General features: G+C 35.6%; 1 protein-coding gene across 40 annotated transcripts in view; it reads right to left on the bottom strand.

Annotated features, from left to right (window-relative positions):
- FOXP2 (forkhead box P2) overlaps window positions 1-19,988 on the bottom strand; it is a 593,473-nt gene that overhangs the window by 502,195 nt on the left and 71,290 nt on the right. For 37 of the 40 annotated variants that reach the window (XM_078343237.1, XM_078343230.1, XM_078343232.1 and 34 more), the window contains exon 2: window positions 11,976-12,120. The gene's annotated coding sequence lies outside the window, so the exon portion shown is untranslated. Of the gene's footprint in view, window positions 1-11,975; window positions 12,122-19,988 lie in introns of those variants that run through there. The other 3 variants (XM_078343212.1, XM_078343216.1, XM_078343221.1) reach the window with 1 other exon arrangement.

Below are 19,988 nucleotides of genomic sequence, written 5' to 3'. Positions count from 1 at the left end.
AGACTACTACCATCAAATAAGTGCCAGCTATGTATCAGGTATTTTAAATATTTGATCATTCAATTTTTATAGAACCCAATAAAGAAAATATTATTAATTATTACTGCTCTTCTCACATGCAAAACTTACCAAATATCAATATAAATTTTAACTGGCAGAGCAACATTGGAACCCAGGTCTACAAATGCAAAAATGGGGCTCTTTTCTCCACAGTATGCTTAAAATAAGTTTTAGATAGACTATAATCATGCTTTATTCCACTTTAACATAGAAAAAAATCATTCTGGCACTAGAAAGAAACATAGCTGGTTTTTAAAACAAAATCTGATTTTATTCCCAAAATTTCAATATGGCAAAGGAAAAGTTGCTACAAAGATAATTCTTAGTTGAATATGTTCGAAATGCAATTCCTTGGTAATCTGGGCTTTGGCCAAGACAAATCAAAATCATAGATGTTTTACAAATGCCAAGTTTTCAGAGAAACAAAAAAAAAATAAATGCAATAGCAACAGATGCATTCTCCCTAGACATTTGTGTTGAGCCTAGCTATATCCAGAGCCTGAAGAAAAGAGAGATTTTTTTATATTTCATTTTTATGAATAATAAATTTCTGTTTTTTCTTAATGTCAACCAATTAAATACGATTATGTTCACTCCTGGAAAAATTAACCACTTGAAAATATGAAAAAAGAAAGAAGACAGTAAAGAAGAAAAAGAGAAAAAGGAGGAAGAAGAAGAAAAAAAGAAAAAGAAAAAAGAGACAAGTAAATAGTCCATATCTGATACATTTAAAACTGAAAGTATACATGTATTTTAAAATGTTACTCAAAGAAAGAATACAAGGATTATCTGTCTTTTTCATTTTCTTTACAACATACTAACATAAAAATAAAGTCCCACTTTACAACATACTAACATAAAAATAAAGTCCCACTTAGATTAAATATTATTTCTCAAAATGATAACTGCATAAATTATATTAAAATTTAAGGAAAGAAACCGTGAACAAGTCAATAAAGATGAGTGGCTCATTACTATAGTGTGGATATTCTTGTATTTAATGTAATATATACCTATATTTTCATTTGAAACTGAAACAGCTATATTAAAGATAAGTTTATACTAGATAAATAAACTGTGATAAAAGTTATTAAATATATAGACATATACAGGTCCTCATCTATGGATATTATCACTTTCCTGAAATAAAATACACTGCTGTGTAACATCACAAAATATTATTTTTAAATTCTATATTTTTACATTTGAAGATTCAATGTTGACAGATCATATTTGAAATTCTCAGAATTCTACTTAGCATCATTGAGATTGCCTTTTTAATTCCTTTTTACTTTGAATTACATTGCACATGAAAAGGAGTAAGATAAAGATGACAGCTTAATGTTTTCTTTTCTTTTTTTAACTAATAAACTGTAAAGTATTCCTGTAGATTTTCTGGAAAGTTGAGAATAAAGTACAGACAGTTCCCAAACATGTCTTTTCCTCCATCCCCAACAGAAATTCAGTTTCCTCTATTACATTCATGTGGTACAGTTGCCACAGCTGATGAACCCTTATGGATACATTACCATGAACTAAAGTCCAGAGTTTACACAAGGATTCACTCTTTGTTTTGTGCAGGCCTATGGTTTTTGACAAACACATAATGCCATGTGTCCAACATTAAAATATCATAGAGAATGGCTGAACTACCATAAAAATCTTCTGTGTTCTGCCTATTTATTTTCTCCTCCCCTGTAGTCCCTGGTAACCACTGATCTGTTTTGCTTTTGCCTTTTCCAGAATGTTACACAGGCATACCTTGGAAGTATCACAGGTTCAGTTCCAAACTACTGTAATAAAGTGAGTAACACAATACAGCAAGTCACATAAATTCTTAGGTATTTTCAGTGCATATAGAAGTTATATGTATATTATACTGTAGTATATTAAGTATGCAATAGCATTATGTCTTTTAAAAATGTACATGTCTTAATGTAAAAAAAAATGCTTTATTGCCCAAAATTACTAAGGATCGTCTGAGCCTTTAGCAAGTCATAATCATTTTGCTGCTGGAGGGTCTTCCATGGATCTCGATGGCTGCTGACTGATCAGGGTGTGGTTGCTAAAGGTAATTCTCAAAATTTCTTAAAATAAAACAATGAAATTTTTCACATTGACTGGCTCTTCCCTTTATGAAATATTTCTCTGTAGCATGCAATGAATGTTGTTTAATGGCATTTTACTCACAGTACAACTTCTTTTAAAATTAGAGTCAATCCTTTCAAACCCTATTGCTGTTTAGTCAACTAAGTTATATATATTCTGTTGGAAACAGATATTGGAAATAGAGGCTCAGTAGCCATCATGCCAGGAATGTACAAAGAACAAAAGAAAACCCACAAAAGTATCCCTTACACATTTAGGATAGTCTTTACTCCTGTGTCTGATAACCATTGGCTGGAGCCAGACCTCACAATCTAAACTGAAACCTGATTGGCTAACAACTTAAAACTTTTTTAAACAGGTAAAAGCAATGGAGAACTGGGGCATGCCTGTAAGCACATCCAGCACAGATATCTTGGTTAAAGTACAAGAACATGGAATATATTATGTGCCTGTAAGCATCACATGTCTAACAGCTACATAGGATAGGGCTTAACAAAGTTATTAGAACACTTATGATCTAACAAGAAAGGAAACTTTAAAAAGGAACTTTTCTGCTCCCCACATATTCTAAGCCCTCTATTGTCATTTCAACAATGTTCACAAAATCTTCACTAGGAATAGATTCTATCTCAGGAAACTGCTTTCTTTGCTTATCCTTAGGCAGCAATTCATCACTTATTTAATCATGAGATTGCAGCAATTTTATCACATCTTCAGGTTTCAATTCTAGTTCTAGTTCTCTTGCTATTTCCACCACATCTGAAGTTATTTCCTCCACTTATATCTCAAACCCCTCAAAGTCATCCATAAGAGTTGAAATGAATTTCTCCCAACTTCTATTAATGTTGATATTTTGACCACATTTCATGAACTATGAATTTTTTTAATGGCACCCAGAATGTGAATCCTTTCTAGGGGGTTTTCAATTGACTTTGCCTGGATCCATCAGAGGAATCTACTCTCGATAACAGGTACAGCCTTATGAAATATATTACTTAAGTAACAAGACTTCAAAGTGAAAATTACTCCTTTATCTGAAGACTACAGAATGGATGTTAACAGGCATAAAAACAATATTAATCTCCTTGAACATTTCCATTAGCACTCTTGGGTGACCAAGTGCATCACTTTTTATTCTTATTTTCAGAGACAGTCTCATTCTGTCACCCAGGTAGGAGTAAGTGGTACAATAATAGCTCACTGCAGCCTCAACCTCCCAGGCTCAAGTGATCCTCTTGCCTAAGCCTCCCAAGTAGCTGGGACTACAGGCACATGTCACCATGCCAAGATAATTTTTTAATTTTTTGCAGAGATGAGGTCTCACTATGTTGCCCAACCTGGACTCGAACTCCTGGCCTCAAGTGTTCCTCCTGTCTTGCCCTTTCAAAATGCTAGGATACAGGTGTAAGTCACCAGACCTGGCCCAGTTACATTATTAATGAGCAGTAATATTTTGAAGTAACCTTTTTTTCCTGAGCAGCAGACCTCAACAATGGGCTTAAAATATTCAGTAAACCATAATGTAATATGTGTGCTGTCATCCAGGCTTTGTTACTTCATTTCTAGAGCAAAAACAGAGTAGATTTAGCATTTAATTATTAAGGCCCTGGGATTTTCAAAATGGTAAATGAGCGCTGGCTTCAACTCAAAATCATCAGTTGTATTAGCCTCTAACAAGAGTCAGCCTATGCTTTGAAGCTTTGATGCCAGGCATTGACTTCACTTCTCCAGCTAGAAAATTCCTGGATGGCATCTTCTTACAATAAAAGGTTGTTCCACCTACATTGAAAATTTGTTGTTTAATGTAGCCACATTTATCAATGATTTTAGCTAGATCTCTGGTTAACTTGCGGCAGCTTCTTTCAGCATTTGCTGTTTCACCTCACACTTTTATGTTACGAAGTTGGCTTATTTCCTTTAACCTCATGAACCAACCTCTGTTATCTTCAAACATTTTTCTTGCATCTTCCTCACCTCTCTCAGCCTTTATCAAACTGAAGAGAGTTAGGGCCTTACTATCTATTAGGCTTTGGCTTAGGGGAATATTGTGGCTGGCTTAATTTTTTTTCTCCAGACCACTAAAATTTTCTTCGTATCAACCATAAGCCTGTTTCATTTTCTTATCAATCATATGTTCACTAGTGTAGCACTTTTAATTTCCTTCAAGAACTTTCCCTTTGTATTCACAACTTTGGGCTGTTTGGCATAAGAGGCCTAACTTTTGGCCTATCTTGGCTTTCCACATCCTTTCCTCACAAAACTGAACCATTTCCAACTTTTGATTTAAGGTGAGTGATACGTGCCCCTTCCTTTCACTTGAACACTTAAAGGCCATTGCAAGTTTATTATTTGGCCTAATTTCAACATTATTGTTTTTTAGAGAAGAGGGAAGAAAGCCTGAGGAAAAGGAGAGAGACAGGGGAAGGGCCAGTTGGTGAAGCAGTCAGAACACACACAACATTTATCAATTAAGTTTGCTGTTTTACATGGGTCCAGTTTCTGGCTCCCCAACAATTACAACAGTAACATAGAAGATCACTGATCATGGCTTACCATAATAGATATAACAAAAAAGTATTAAATATTGCAAGAATGACCAAAATGTGATACAGACACAGAGTGAGCACATTCTGTTGGAAAAGCGGCTATATTAGTCCGTTTTCATGCTGCTGATAATGACATACCTGAGAGACAGTGCAATTTACAAAAGAAAGAGGCTAAATGGACTTCAGTTCCATGTGGCTAGGGAGTCCTCACAATCATAGTGGAAGGCAAGGAAGAGCAAGTCACATCTTACATGGATGGCAGCAGACAAAGAGAGAGTTTGTACAGGGAAATTATCACTTTTAAAACCATCAAATCTCCTGAGGCTTATTTACTGTCATGAGAACAACATGGGAAAGACCTGTGTCATGATTCAATTATCTCCCACTGGGTCCCTCCCACAACACATGGGAATTATGGGACTACACGATATGATTTGGGTGAGGACACAGAGCCAAACCATATCATTCCACCCTGGCCCCTCCCAAATCTCATGTCTTCACAGTTCAAAACCAATCATGTGTTTCCATCATTCCTCCAAAGTCTTAACTCATTTCAGCACTAACTCAAAAGTCCACAGTCCAACATCTCATTTGAGACAAGTCAAGTCTCTTCCCACTATGACCCTGTAAAATCAAAAGCAAGCTAGTTACTTCCTAGATACAATGGGGGTGCAGGAATTGGGAAAATATAGCCATTCCAAGAAATGGGCCAAAATGAAGTGGATACAGGGCCCATGCAATTCCGAAATCCAGCTTGGCAGTCAAGTCTTAAAGCTCCAGAATGATCTCCTTTGACTCCATGTCTCACATTCAGGTCACACTGATGCAAGAGGTGGGCAGCTCCACCCTTGTGGCTTTGCAGGGTACAGCCTCCCTCCTGACTGCTTTCACCAGCTGGCATTGATGTCTGTGGCTTTTCCAGGTGCATGGTGCAAGCTGCCAATGGACCTACCAGTCTGGGGTCTGGAGGACAGTGGCCCTCTTCTCACAGCTCTACCAGGCAGTGCACAAGTAGGAACTCTGTGTGGGGGCTCTGACCCCATGGTTCCCTTCTACGCTGCTCTAGCAGAGATTCCCCATTAGGAGGCTGCCCCTGCAGCAAACGTCTGCCTTTGCAGGTATTTCCACACATCCTCTGAAATCTAGGCGGAGGTTTCCAATTCTGACTTCGGTGCCCTGCAGGCTCAACACCACATGGAAGCTGCCAAAGTTTGGGGCTTGCATCCTCTGAAACCACTGCCCTAGCTCTACATGGGTCATTTTCAGCCATGGCTGGAGTGGCTGGAACGCAGTGCACCAAGTCTCTCAGCTACATGCAGCATGAGGACCCCGGGCCCAGCCCACAAAACCACTATTTTCTCCTAGGCTTCCTGGCCTGTGATGAGAGGGGCTGCCATGAAGACCTCTGATAGGCCACAGAGACATTTTCCCCTTTGTGGACTAACATTCAGCTCCTTTTTACATTTGCAAATTTCTGCAACAGGCTTGAATTTCTCCTTAGAAAATGAGATTTTCTTTTCTATTGCATTGTCAGGCTACACATTTTCCAAACTTTTATGCCCTGCTTCCCTGATAAAACTGAATGCCTTTAACAGAACCCAAGTTACCTCTTGGATGCTTTGCTGCTTAGAAATTTCTTCTGCCAGGTATCTCAAATCATCATCTCTCTCAAGTTCAAAGTTCCAAAATCTCTAGGCAGGGACAAAATGTTACCAGTCTGTTTGCTAAAACATAACAAGAGTCACCTTTGCTCCAGTTCCTCATTTCCATCTGAGACCACCTCATCCTGGACTTCGTTGTCCATATTGCTATCAGCATGTTGGGAAAAGCCATTCAACAAGTCTCTAGGAAGTTCCAAACTTTCCCATGTTTTCCTGTCTTCGGAGCTCTTTAAACTGTTCCAACCTCTGCCTGTTACCCAGTTCCAAAGTCACTTCCACATTTTTGGGTAACTTTTCCACAGTGCCCCATTCTATTGATACCAATTTATTGTATTAATCCATTTTCACACTCCTGATAGACATACTCAAGACTGAGCAATTTATACAGGAAAAAGATTTAAAAAACTGACAGTTCCATGTGGCTGGGGAGGCCTCACAATCATGGTGGAAGCTGAGGAGGAGTAAGTCACATCTTACATGGATGGCAGCAGGCAAAGAGAGAGCTTGTGCAGACAAACTCTCATTTTTAAAACCATCAGATCTCCTGAGACATATTCACTATAATGAGAAAAGCACAGGAGAGACCTGCCCCCATGATTTAGTTGTCGCCCACCAGGTTGCTCCCATAACACGTGGGAATTATGGTAGCTATGGGAAGAGATTTGGGTGGTGACACAGAGCCAAACCATATCAGCAGCACCAACAGACTTGCTCAACTCAGGGTTGTCACGAACCTTCCATTTGTAAAACAACATAGTATCTGCAAAGCACAACAAAGTAGCATATTCCTGTGGTTGGAATCATACAGTATGCAGCCTTTTCCTATAGCTTCACTCACTTAGTAGTATGCATTTAAGGTTCTTCCATGTCTTTTTGTGGTTTTATAGCTCATTTCTTTTTATTATTGAATAATATTCCATTGTCTGGATGTATCACAGTGTGTTTATCCATTAACCTGTTGAAAGATATCTGGGATGGGTAACTTGGTTAACTTGATTTGTTTATCCATTAACCTACTGAAAGACATCTGGGATGGGTAAAGATGCTTGCTATAAACATTCTTGTGCAAGTTTTTGTGTGGACTGTTTTCCACTCATTTGGAGTTCAACTTATTTCATACTTTGGAATGTCATTGCTGGGTCATATAGTAAGTCTATGTTTAGCTTTGTAAGAAACTACCAAACTATCTTTCAAAGTGGCTATATGACTTTGCATTCCACCAGCAATGAGTGAGAGTTCACATTGCTCCACATCCTCACCATCATTTGCTGTCATCAGTGTTTTGGATTTTTGACATTCTAGTAAGCTTTTAGTGGCAGCTCAATGTTTTATTTGCTGTCATTATCTAATGACATACAATATTGAGTGTCACTTCATATGCTTACTTGCAATATGTATATCTTATTTGGTTAGGTATATGGTTAGAGGTCTTGCCCATTTTTAATTGTGTTATATGTTTTCTTATTTTATTTGTTTATTTATTTTGAGACAGAATCTCACTCTGTTGCCCAGGCTGGAGTGCAGTGGCACAATTTCGGCTCACAGCAACCTCTGCCTCCTGGGTTCAAGTGATTCTCCTGCCTTATACTCCCAAGTAACTGAGACTACAAACATGTGCCATCATGCCTGGCTAATTTTTTGTATTTTCAGTTGAGATCAGTTTCACCATGTTAGCCAGTATGGTCTCAATCTCCTGACCTTGTGATACACCCGCCTCAGCCTCCCAAACTGCTGGGATTACAGGCATGAACCACCATGCCCAGCATATGTTTTCTTTTTATTTTTAAGAGTTCTTTGTAGTTTATTTTCAATACAAGTCCCTTATCAGATACCTGTTTTGCAAATATTTTTCCCAGTGTGTGGCTCATCTTTTCATTCTCTTAACAGTAGCTTTCTCAAAGCAGAAATTTTTAATTTTAATGAAATAAAAATTATTTTTTTTCGTGGATCATATTTTTGATGTTGTATCTAAAAAGTCATCACCAAACTCAAGGTTACTTAGATTTTCTTCTATGCTATCTTCTAGAAGGCTTATAGTTTTTTGTTTTATGTTTAGTGCTGAGGTCCAGTATACGTAAGGAGGAGCAAGTCACATCTTACACAGGTGGCAGCAGGCAAAGAGAGAGCTTCTGTAGGCAAACTCTCATTTTTAAAACCATCAGATCTCCTGAGACTTATTCACTATGATGAAAACAGGACCTTTTATGAAAAGTACAAGGTTTGTGTCTAGATTAACTTTTTAACACATAAATGTCTAGTTGTTTCAGTACTATTTGTTGGAAAGATTGTCCTTTCTTCTTTGAATTGTCTTTGCTCCTTTGTCAAAGATGAATTGACTATACTTGTGTGGGTCTATTTCTAAGTTTTCTACTCTGTTTCAATGATCTATCTGTGTTCTTTCAACAATACCAGATTGTCTTCATTACTTTATACTAAATCCTAAAGTTGGGGACTGTCAGTCGTCTGATTTTATTTTTCTTCTTCAATATTATGTCGGCTCACATGGATCTTTTCTTTTCCAAATAAACTCACGAATTAGTTTGTCAATATCCACAAAATAACTTTCTGGGATTTTGACTGGGATTGTGTTGAATATACATATCAACTTATAAAGAAGTAACATCTTAATATTGAATCCAATTATACATAAACAGGGACAATCACTCCATTTATTTAGATCTTCTTGGATTTTTTTTCATCAGAGTTTTATTGTTTTCTAATATTGATCTTATACATATTTTATTAGATTTACACCTAAGTAGTTACATTTTTGGTACTAATATAAACAGTATTGCATTATTAATTTAAAACCCCAATTGTTCATTGCTGGCATATGAGAAAGCAACTGACTTTTACATATTAATCTTGTGTTAACACTAATCACTCATGAGTTTCAGGAGGTTACATTGTTATTGATAATATGGGATTTTCTACATAGACAACTATGGCATTTGCAAATGAAGTTTTATTTCTTCCTTCCGAATAAGAATGCCTTGTTTCCTTTTTTGTCTTCTTGCCTTAGCTAGGACTTCCAGTATAATATGAAATAGGAGTGGTGAGAGGGAACATCCTTGCCTTGTTCCTGATCTTAGCAAAAAAGTATCCAATTTATCACCAATAGATTTTCATAAAACCTCTATGCAACTATTAGGTGAACAAACAGAATATTTCCAACATACCAGAAAATTCTGGAACCACCATCTCAATTTACTACCCACAATTTAACAATTATTCCAATTTTGTTATTCCATCACTTGTTGCATCCCTAAACACTATAAGTCTATATTGGAACTGTGTTTCTATATAATCATATAATCATATATATAATGATTATTCTATATGATCATATGTGTTTATACAAACTATATAAGTCTATATATGGAACACTATAAATCTATATTGGAACTGTGTTTCTATATAATCATATATGATTATTCTATATGATCATATGTGTTTATACAAATTATATAAGTCTATATATAGAACACTATAAATCTATATTAGAACTGTGTTTCTATATAATCATATATATAATGATTATTCTATATGATCATATGTGTTTATATAAACTATATAAGTCTATGTATAGAATACTATAAGTCTATATTGGAACTGTGTCTTTATATAATCATATATATGATTATTCTATATGATCATATGTGCTTATATAATCATAAGTGTTTCTATATATAGATTTATAAGAGATATATATTTCTTAATATCTCTTCACCAGAAAATACAATTTATATATATATATATATATATAATGCTGTATAATTTTGGGGGACATTGGTTTTCCACTCAGCTTTATATTTCTGTAGTTCAGCCACTATATTCTGGATATAGTTTGTTCATTTTTATTTTTGTAGAGCAGAGGGTAACCAAGATTTTTCTGTGAATGGCATTATTTTCCAATTCTTCATCAGCCTCAAACCAATAAATGGGAGCTCACTACTGACCCACCAAGTTTAAATAGGCTTTTAAAGTTAAATCACTCTTTTCAATAACAAAAATTAATGTCTTAAATGGAAAAAAGTTGTTTCATGTCAGTGAAAAGAATTATGTTTGTAGTCTTCCTTCAAGGTGTTTCTATCTAATTCAATGATTTAAAAAATGTTTTGGGCCGGGCGTAGTGACTCACACCTGTAATCCCACCACTTTGAGAGGCTGAGGCAGGCAGATCACAGGATCTGGCCATCCTGGCCAACCTGGTGAAACCTCATATCTCCTAAAAATACAATAATGAGCCGGAAGTGGTAGTGCATGCCTGCAGTCCCAGCTACTCGGGAGGCTGAAGTAGAAGAATCGCTTGGATCTGGGAGGCGGAGGTTGTAGTGAACTGGATCGCACCACTGCATTCCAGTCTGGCGATAGAGTGAGACTTCGTTTAAAAAAAAAAAGTTTTGAACTGAACATCTAAGTCCAAAACCAAAAAGTCTTATTTTTCTATGAATAATTACCGCTAAATTCAATTTGAGCTAATTTATAATTAAAGATTATCAAGAATGACAGTGTTTAGGTGACTCTATCAGAGTGCACCAGATAAAAGATTAAACATGAACCTGGAAATTACATAGATTTTTTTTACTGTGGCCACTTTTACCACTCCATCAGTTAATATGTCAGTAAGAATATCACACTGAAAATCTTGTCAATTTTGGAGATAACTGTATGCAATGTATGAGTTGGTCATAGTCAACTTTATTAAGTTTTCATTTTCTACTGTATGATTGAACTTTTAAAGACCAAACAATACTATATCATTGAGATATTTTACTGAGGAATAATAAAATGATCAATTATCAAGCAAAAGTCAAATTTCTGACAGTTAAGCCAGTATATCACAGACCAGTATATCACATTATCATAAGGATGATGCCCTAGGTAACTTTTCAGATAGAAGTCGCAAACAACAAGGGATTTCTTCCTAAGTAATTGTCCTAAGCCAAGTATTAACTTCAATCCTCCTCCTATCTACCAACTTCTGAACAGCAACAAAATCCTGTGTTTCTATATAATCATTTCTACATATCTTTTGAGTTTTTCCTATCAGAGAGGAAGTTAGTCTTTCCAGTACACTGAGCCGACAAAATTGATATATTCGTGTAGCAGATTATCGATACAAATTCAGTCCAATTCAGTTTCGTCATGCAAAGTGAATAAAAAAATTAATGTCTCTTTTACCAGGTGGTAGATGCAGATAGGCATATTGATAACTTTATTCTCAGATATGAAGAAATATAAAAGGAAAAGAACCAAAGTTTGTGCAAAAAGAGGTTATGACAGCACAACTGCAGATACTAAATCAAAGGAAATAACCTTGTTTCCATCAGAATACTCAAAATTCTTAATATCTCTTCACCAGAAAATACAATTAATATTAATCCATTTTATATTAAATATTATCATTGTAAGGTATCACTTTATGTTATGTTAGTAAGTATTGACACAAAGCAAAATTTAGAAGTTACAACCAAAACACCTGCATATTTTGTAGAGGAAAAAATCCAAACAATATTGTCAGCACTTTATTTCTACTGAAACCTGAATAACAGTAAAAACTGAAGGAGGAAAAATATGTAGAGTACAGATGACTTACATTTGGAGAGTTAGACTTTAATTCTCTCTCACAGGATTGAGGAAGCTTATTCTTTGTGCTTACAATGCTCCTTTCTCCAGAGTATTCTTCTACTTCCAGGATAGGTCAGGACAAAGCTTCAACAGACTTCTGTTATTTGTTTGATCTAGAGGAAAATTATACTTTTAATCAATGATCACAAAATGCATCCATTTCTTTTTTTTTTTCTGACTGTACTGGGTTCGGAGTAGGGGGCGTTGAAGCTTCCTATCATTTTCTGTTGGATATGTGAACAGAAAAATAAGTATTGCCTTGTTAAACATCATAATAAATAAATCTAGTATTTAATACCACTAAAAGAAACCCACATCTACCTGCTTTTTCATTTTTATGGCTAAGCAGCACAGCAAGAGAAAATTAATATTCAAAATCCAAATGACTACAAAAGCATACTCAAATGTATTTTTTAAAGACTTTAACATAATTTTGCAAATCCATGAGTTTGAATGGACTGGCAAAGACGATTAGGTATCAGATATTTTTACTCATTCATTTTAATGTATTAGGGCTGAAGAATTACAGGATGATTAGAAAAGTGTAAAGGAAAATACATTAAAAAAATTTTAATGTAATAATAAAAAATGATGATTTTTAAGAGCAAGAAACAGACTCAAACCAGTACAGGGTCTATAAGACTGCAAGAAATCTGGAATGAGATTTTTTTAAATGGTGCAAAGGCTGGAAAACTGCTACTGAAGCAAGGCATATTGGATGTATTAGAGTATGTAACATGGGTATGTTCTAAATCTTGTTTCATCTTCACTCTCTAACAAATTTATAAGATGTAAAAATGCAACACATCCTACCTTTCTTTACAAGAACACAGAAATGTGATATATTAATATCTGACATTTGGTGATATGAACATTCATAAGTTTAAGACAACTCATATATTCAAGTGTTATCAAAATGTAAGTTTCCAATAACGGGTATTTTCTGCCTCATTAAAGTTAAGAATTAAAATAAATATCTTCGGCTTGGCATGGTGTCTCACGCCTGTAATCCCAGCTCTTTGGGAGGCCAAGGCAGGCAGATCCCTTGAGCTCAGGAGTTCAAGACCAGCCTGGCCAACACGGTGAAACTCCGTCTCTACAAAAAATACAAAAATTAGTAGTGCATGGTGACATGTGCCTGTAATGCCAGCTGCTCGGGAAGCTGAGGCACGAGAATTGCATAAACCCAGGAGGTGGAGGCTGCAGCAGTGAGCCAAGACTGAGATTATGCCACTGCCCTCCAGCCTGGGCAACAGTGAGAGCCTATCTCAAAAACAAACAAACAAACAAACAAAAAAAAGAACAAAGATAAATGTCTTTAACATATGCCATTACCTGGATCACACTCCCTTGCCTTATTTTTAAAATCACTCATATTCCCTTCCATGAAATAATAAACTGAAATGCATGGGAAACATTTAAAGCAAAATCATATATATATACATAAATACACATACACACACATGCACACACACATGCACACACATTGGGAGAAATGTGCATGATAGCACTTTGAAGTTAGTTTTTACTCATAAACTTAAAACAATATACTGGTGGTATTTATTTTTTAAAAACTTGTGAGAAAATAGTAAACAAATGAAGCATACATCTATATCAAAATAGCTAAAATACAAAAAGCAAAATATATGTGGGCAAAAGGGGACCTCTTTAAACCATCATCTGATCACAAATTAATACTTGTGTGATTTTCTTTTGTTTTTAACCAATGTAAATGGTATTTGAAATTATTTACCTGGCATATCTAAAAATTATTTCAAGGTAAAATAAAAACATAAATTTCATTACCAAAGATTAAAGCTATCGAGGGAGAAAATCCACTGAAGACTAGATTTTAGGATTAGAGTACATGTTTTGTTTTCCAAAGATTCAATCAATCTTGGACAAATTTGAAAGTCTTACTACTGAAACTTATCAATGGGCACACTTTCTAGAGGATATATCCATGTAGCATTTCAAGCACAGGTAGTTCTGCTTTAGTTTCCAGAACACAGAAATAGTTTTGCAGTATTTTGGGTCAGTGCAGATCAATGCACATTCCTTTAGGGGAGCTTTTGAACTGACAAATGATATATGATTGACATCAATAGCAAATAGTTTTTGTTGTCCTGGACTGACATGTCATTTATAGCAATACATATGCTAATTAATGTCATCCATATTTACCAGATGTGTCAGAGGAATAGGCCAGACTCTTCTTCACAGGATATAGCTTTAATGTGGCTAAAATTACATTATAGTTATGGAAATGCATCCCTTTAAGATAAAGAAGTGAAATACACACACATACACACACACAGAGAGAGAGAGAGAGAGAGAGAGAGAGAAAGAGAGAGAGAAAATGACTTTTTATGATAGAGAAAACCACACTTATATGTACAACTAGCTGTACTTTTTCTTTTCTCTTGATAAAACATCTTTTAAAGCAAACTCTTTCTTACAGAATTCAAATATACTATAATCTTAACCCTAAAAATTATAGTACAAAATGTACTAAAATACTAGTTGGGGTATTCACAAACCACACTATCAACACAGTGCTTTACCATAATACATTAAAATTTTATTTGCAGATTCTCTCAGGTATGCTGGTAGATCATCAACAACTAGAACTATGTATTAATCATCTTCATTTCCCATCCTCTAGGACAGAGCTTGGTATACAGTGGGCACCTTTTCTAAAAAAATTTTTTAATCACCAAAATTATGTAGAGTATCTATATTACTGAATTCACCATATACAAAGAAAGAATTAGGAATGTTGCCAACTAAAACTAGTCTTGAGGTAAACTAATAAAGAACTCTTCTTAGTGTCTGGTAGTATTGGGGCTCAGAAAACAATCTCCCAAAATGTAGTCCTCAGAAAGCAAAAGTTTGTCTCTGATCTTCTGACCTCCTGTCTCTCAGTCCCATTTCCCCCCAGGCTAGCCAGGGAAACTAGAATTCCTCTTCCTCAAGAGATGTCCTAGACATCAGAGACCCCTTTCCCCAAAGCTAGTCAAAACTTAAAAATATTACTGTAATTTTTCCCTCACCTTTCTGTGTAATAACTGGTCATAAAGAAATTATTTCATCTATCCTATTTGACCGTAGGTCTTCAGACCCCTAGAGAGTCCTGCCCCATACCAGGAAGGAATGCATGCTCAGAGACCAAGAAGAATCTAGAGAGACAGGCCTTGCTGGGGTTGTCCACTCAGTCTATTAGCATTAAATCATACCCCTTTTCTCCAATATTTCTACACAGCTGTCCATACTTTGTTGAACCTTAGCATAAAAATAGAATATTTCCCCTGTATCTTTGGATCTTCATGCTGAGGGTTCCTATGTATACATGTTAAATAAATTTGTATGCCTTGTTCCAAATTAATCTGTCTTTTGCAAGCTGATTTTTTGGTGAACCTTCAGAAGGTTCCCTTGGGGCAAGTTATCCTTGTATTGTCTCCTACAACAGCTAGCACTGAATAATGTGAACTATAATTCCAGTAACTATTAGTCTTGGATTACCTGGGATAGATGTGGTTCATACCTATTGCAGTTATTAATAACTATCCCTTTCCCTCTCAAAAACGTCCCAATTTGAATAATAATTTTACATATTTATCGAAAGTATCATTACTATGTTATTCATTTATCATTTGATTATTTCTTTTAATAAACAAATGATTTTACTTTTTTGTTGCTTTCCATGATGCTGTTACATGAAAAAAAAAAATCTTTGGTTGGTTGTAGAATGAACAAGATTCTATTCTTTCAACATTAATAAATTCATATATATAGATGGTCTCAGAGTTTAGTAAATCTTTTCATCCTTGAAACTAAACATTTTATCATCAGGAAAGGAATAACCTAGTTGAAAAATCCAGTGTGACTTCTTAATTCTTAGTTTGCTTAACTTCTTTGCTTCATTTAGCTTATTGTTTACTCTTTCCTTCTAAAAACTCTTCCTTTGATTTGCATGATAACACTGTGAATTCCTCTCCTACCTTTCAACCTTGCTTTTTCAGTCTTGTTGGTTCCTATTCTTACATGTGCCTCTTCAATGTCCATTTTCTCAAGATACCATTCCAGTTCTCTTCTTAATTTGCATTCTATTTCTTGAATTAACAACTATTTGTTGCAAATAATTCTCAAAGGTATACATTCAGTCCACAACCCTCCCCTAACCTTCAGATTCAAAGTACCTACTAGTTATACAATCTCCTATCTGGTCCCTTATCCTTCAATCTTAACTCTTTTGAATCCATACAATACACCCAACCTAAGTTTTTGTTGTTGTTGTTTGTTTTGTTGTCGTTTTTCCTGAATGTAAATCTGATAGTATTGTTCCCAGATCAAGGAAGCAACCAACAGTTATGAAAGAAGTAAACTTTTGTAGAAAATCCTAAGGCAACATAAAACAGAAGGTGAATCCAAAACCACAAGAATGGGTAATCAGTTATTGATCTCTCATTTGTAATCCCACAGTATTTAACCTACTAAAATGGTTGCATGTAGTCATTAGGTTTTAAGGCAAGGATCACTAGAAAGAAAAATATAATAAGCATCACATATATCATGAGTGTTATAAAATACCAAAACACAAAAATATTAATTAGGCAAGATTTAGGATAAAGGAAAGTTTCACGGTACCATGGTAAAGTCTCTGAAGAGGTGTTTTTTTTTTAAGCCCCATAAAATTACTGCCATTACTGCTTTGTAAGAATGTAGTTTTAGTCTCGCTAAACCATAATTTTCAAGACAGACTGGTAAATCATCATGTGTGTGCATGAGAGACAGGGTGAGACAGAGTCCAATTTTTAAGATTTAACAACTAATTCCATATTTTTAAAAATAAATACCAACAAATCATACTTGCAAGCTCTGCAAAGGACATGACCACTCCTTTCTTTTTTTTTTAATTGCATTTTAGGTTTTGGGGTACATGTGAAGAACATGCAAGATAGTTGCATAGGTACACACTTGGCAGTGTGATTTGCTGCCTTCCTCCCCTTCACCTATATCTGGCATTTCTACCCATACTATCTCTCCCCAACTCCCCACTCCTCGCTGTCCCTCCCTATTCCCCCCAACATACCCCAGTGTGTAGTGCTCCCCTCCCTGTGTCCATGTGTTCTCATTGCTCAACACCCACCTATGAGTGAGAACATGTGGTATTTCATTTTCTGTTCTTGTGTCAGTTTGCTGAGAATAATGGTCTCCAGGTTCATCCATGTCCCTACAAAGGACACGAACTCATCCTAAGGGCTAAATGGATGGGCTAGCCTGCGCCCAAATGGTTTCCCAAATAAACATCTGGTTTGAGTTTTGAACAATCAGTAAAAAATATTTTATTGTGCAACACATTCCATTTTGATAAAATATTTGCTATTTACTTTTAGCACCTTAAAACATCCAGTAAATGCAATTTTCCATTATCATTTGCTCAGCTGTCTTCCACTGACTCTTAAGTATCTTCACTTGAATATTCTAATTCTGACCCTTATTCAAATTAAGAATGGCTGATATATCTCCAGTTTCATCTCAAGACTTTCGGTTTGTTTTCTTAAATATTTTTGTTGCTTAAATATATACCTAAGTATACCAAGTGTCTCTAGAAAGTATCTTAAAAGCAGTCTCTTCCACCTCCTACAATAATGACAGTTTTCCCCCTTTACTCCAATAATTTCAAATTCGTATCTCTCACATCCACCAAATGTCTTCAAACATCCCTGACATCATTATCTTTACAGAATATACCAGACATACCAAGGTTTTGCAAATATATAGTATGTTTTTATAATATGTTAGACTGGCAGAGGGGGAAATGGGGAAACACATTAATGCCTAAATGTAATATATGTGACTTCAAATCATGCAACTATTTCCCTGGTACCTCTTCTTACAAGTACATCAACTATGGTAGGGAGGGGCTCCTCAAACCTACCAAATAAAACAAAACTTATTAGCCCAAAACCTAAGGCCTTTAATTCTTAGGATTGAATCTGCCTCTCCTTTGTCTCACTTATCTCTCTATCCTGGAATCAAACTGAACTATTAGATACGTGATTTGATCAGCTTTTAGAGTCCAAACTTGCTCCATTTAGAATGTCTCTATTTTCTCAACCTTTATTTGTACAAATATTACCGTATCTTTCAAGCCTCAATTTAATTACAATTAACTCCATGAAATACTTCCCTAATCTCTTAGCCAGGAATAAGCTACTCAAATAGCATTTTCTCTACAGCTTCCCTTTAAAAACTTTCCATATAATCTACTATGTAATACATCTGTCCACATACCTGATTTCTCATATTTAAAATTACTGGAAAATAGAGAATGTCTTATTCATCTGTGCCTTTCTTAACAACCTAGCTTTATTATGAAGAAATCAGTCATTTGACAAGGAATGGTATGGAAGACAGAAGCAGTGTTACAGTATAATTCAAAGAACAATAGTTACATTAAGTCCTTCTTAATATTTTATCTTCATCAATTGCAAGAAATAATTATCGCTGACATTATTTTCAAATAAATAAATCTGTCAGTAATATGTCTCATGTCAACCAAGTCATTGGCTTTTATAAAAAAACGTATTAATCTATACTAAGTCAAGTAAAACGTGGTTTTAAATAACTTACCTAAAGTTCTAAGTCAATGTTAAAATTGAATATTATTTTTCATGAAAATCCTGTTACATGACAATTTGTTTTAAATGATATGACAAATCTTTTTCCTAATGCCCACTACATACAGTATGAAAAGTAAGATTAAAACTAGCATACTGTCATCCAAAAGTCAAACTTTGAAAAATATTTGAAGAGATTTATTCTGAGCCAAATATGGAGTACCATGACCTGTGACACAACCCCAGGAGATCCTGAGAACATGTGCCCAAGTTGTTGACCTTAGCTTGGTTTTAGACATTTGAGTGAGACATAAGACATCAATCAATACATGTAAGATATACAATGGTTTGGTCTTGAAAGGTGGAACAATTCAAAGTGGGGGTGGGTCTCCAGGTCATAGGTGGATTCAAAGATTTTCTCATTGGCAATTGGTTAAAAGAGTTATTATCTAAAGAACTGGAATCAATAGAAAGGAATATCTGGGTTAAGATAAGGGGCTGTGAAACCCAATCTTTTATCATGTAGATGAAGCCTCCAGGTAGCTGGCTTCAGTGCTCTTATTGTTACAGTGGGTAGCTAGTCAGACATGAGCAGAGCAGGAGAGAGAGCCCCCCCCCCCACACACCGGTAATGTCAGGCAACCATGAGGTGATGATCAAGTTATTGTTAACTGCCTCTCTAAAATAATAATTGGTCACAGACAGTGCCAGGAAAAGGCAGTCTCCTAATAGAAAAAAACCTGAAACTGGTGATCTGCAGCTTCCAGATAAGATCTCAGGAGTTGGGTTGGCTGGCAGAAGCACGCACATTAAGAGGCAAAATGGCTCAGGTTAACTGGTATATGATCCTTTTTGTAACACTCAGACTAATAAGGGAAGAACGCTCAAATGAGCATTGGTACAACTTCAGTAAACACACTACACATGCTCCCCTCCCAAGTGTTAGCAAGCCACTGTGCCTGCAGATAGCCCACCCCAAGGGAATAATCAGGGGAGAAGGGATGCCATCCCCCAGAAACATTCCCACATATAAAACTCCAAGTCAAAAGGTCGAACTACACACTTGATCTCACAAGCCACCCACTTGTCCCTCTTTGGTGTGTACTTTACTTCCTTTCATTCCTGCTCTAAAACTTTTTAATACACTTTCACTCCTGCTCTAAAACTTTCCTTCGTCTCTCCTTCTGCCTTATGTCCCTCAATCAAATTCTTTCTTCTGAGGAGGTAAGAAATGACACTGCTGCAGACCCATAGAGATTTGCTGCTGCTAACATACTCTGGTGCCACATGACTCAGATACATTCCACTAACATTATCAGACCTTTTTTATAAAGGTGCCAGATTCTTCATTAATTCTC

This window comes from Callithrix jacchus, chromosome 11 (genome assembly GCF_049354715.1).
Source record: "Callithrix jacchus isolate 240 chromosome 11, calJac240_pri, whole genome shotgun sequence".
In the NCBI taxonomy this organism is placed as follows: Eukaryota; Metazoa; Chordata; class Mammalia; order Primates; family Cebidae; genus Callithrix; species Callithrix jacchus.
The sequence above is the reverse complement of the archived record's forward strand: the minus strand, read 5'-3'. Positions and strand labels throughout refer to the sequence as shown.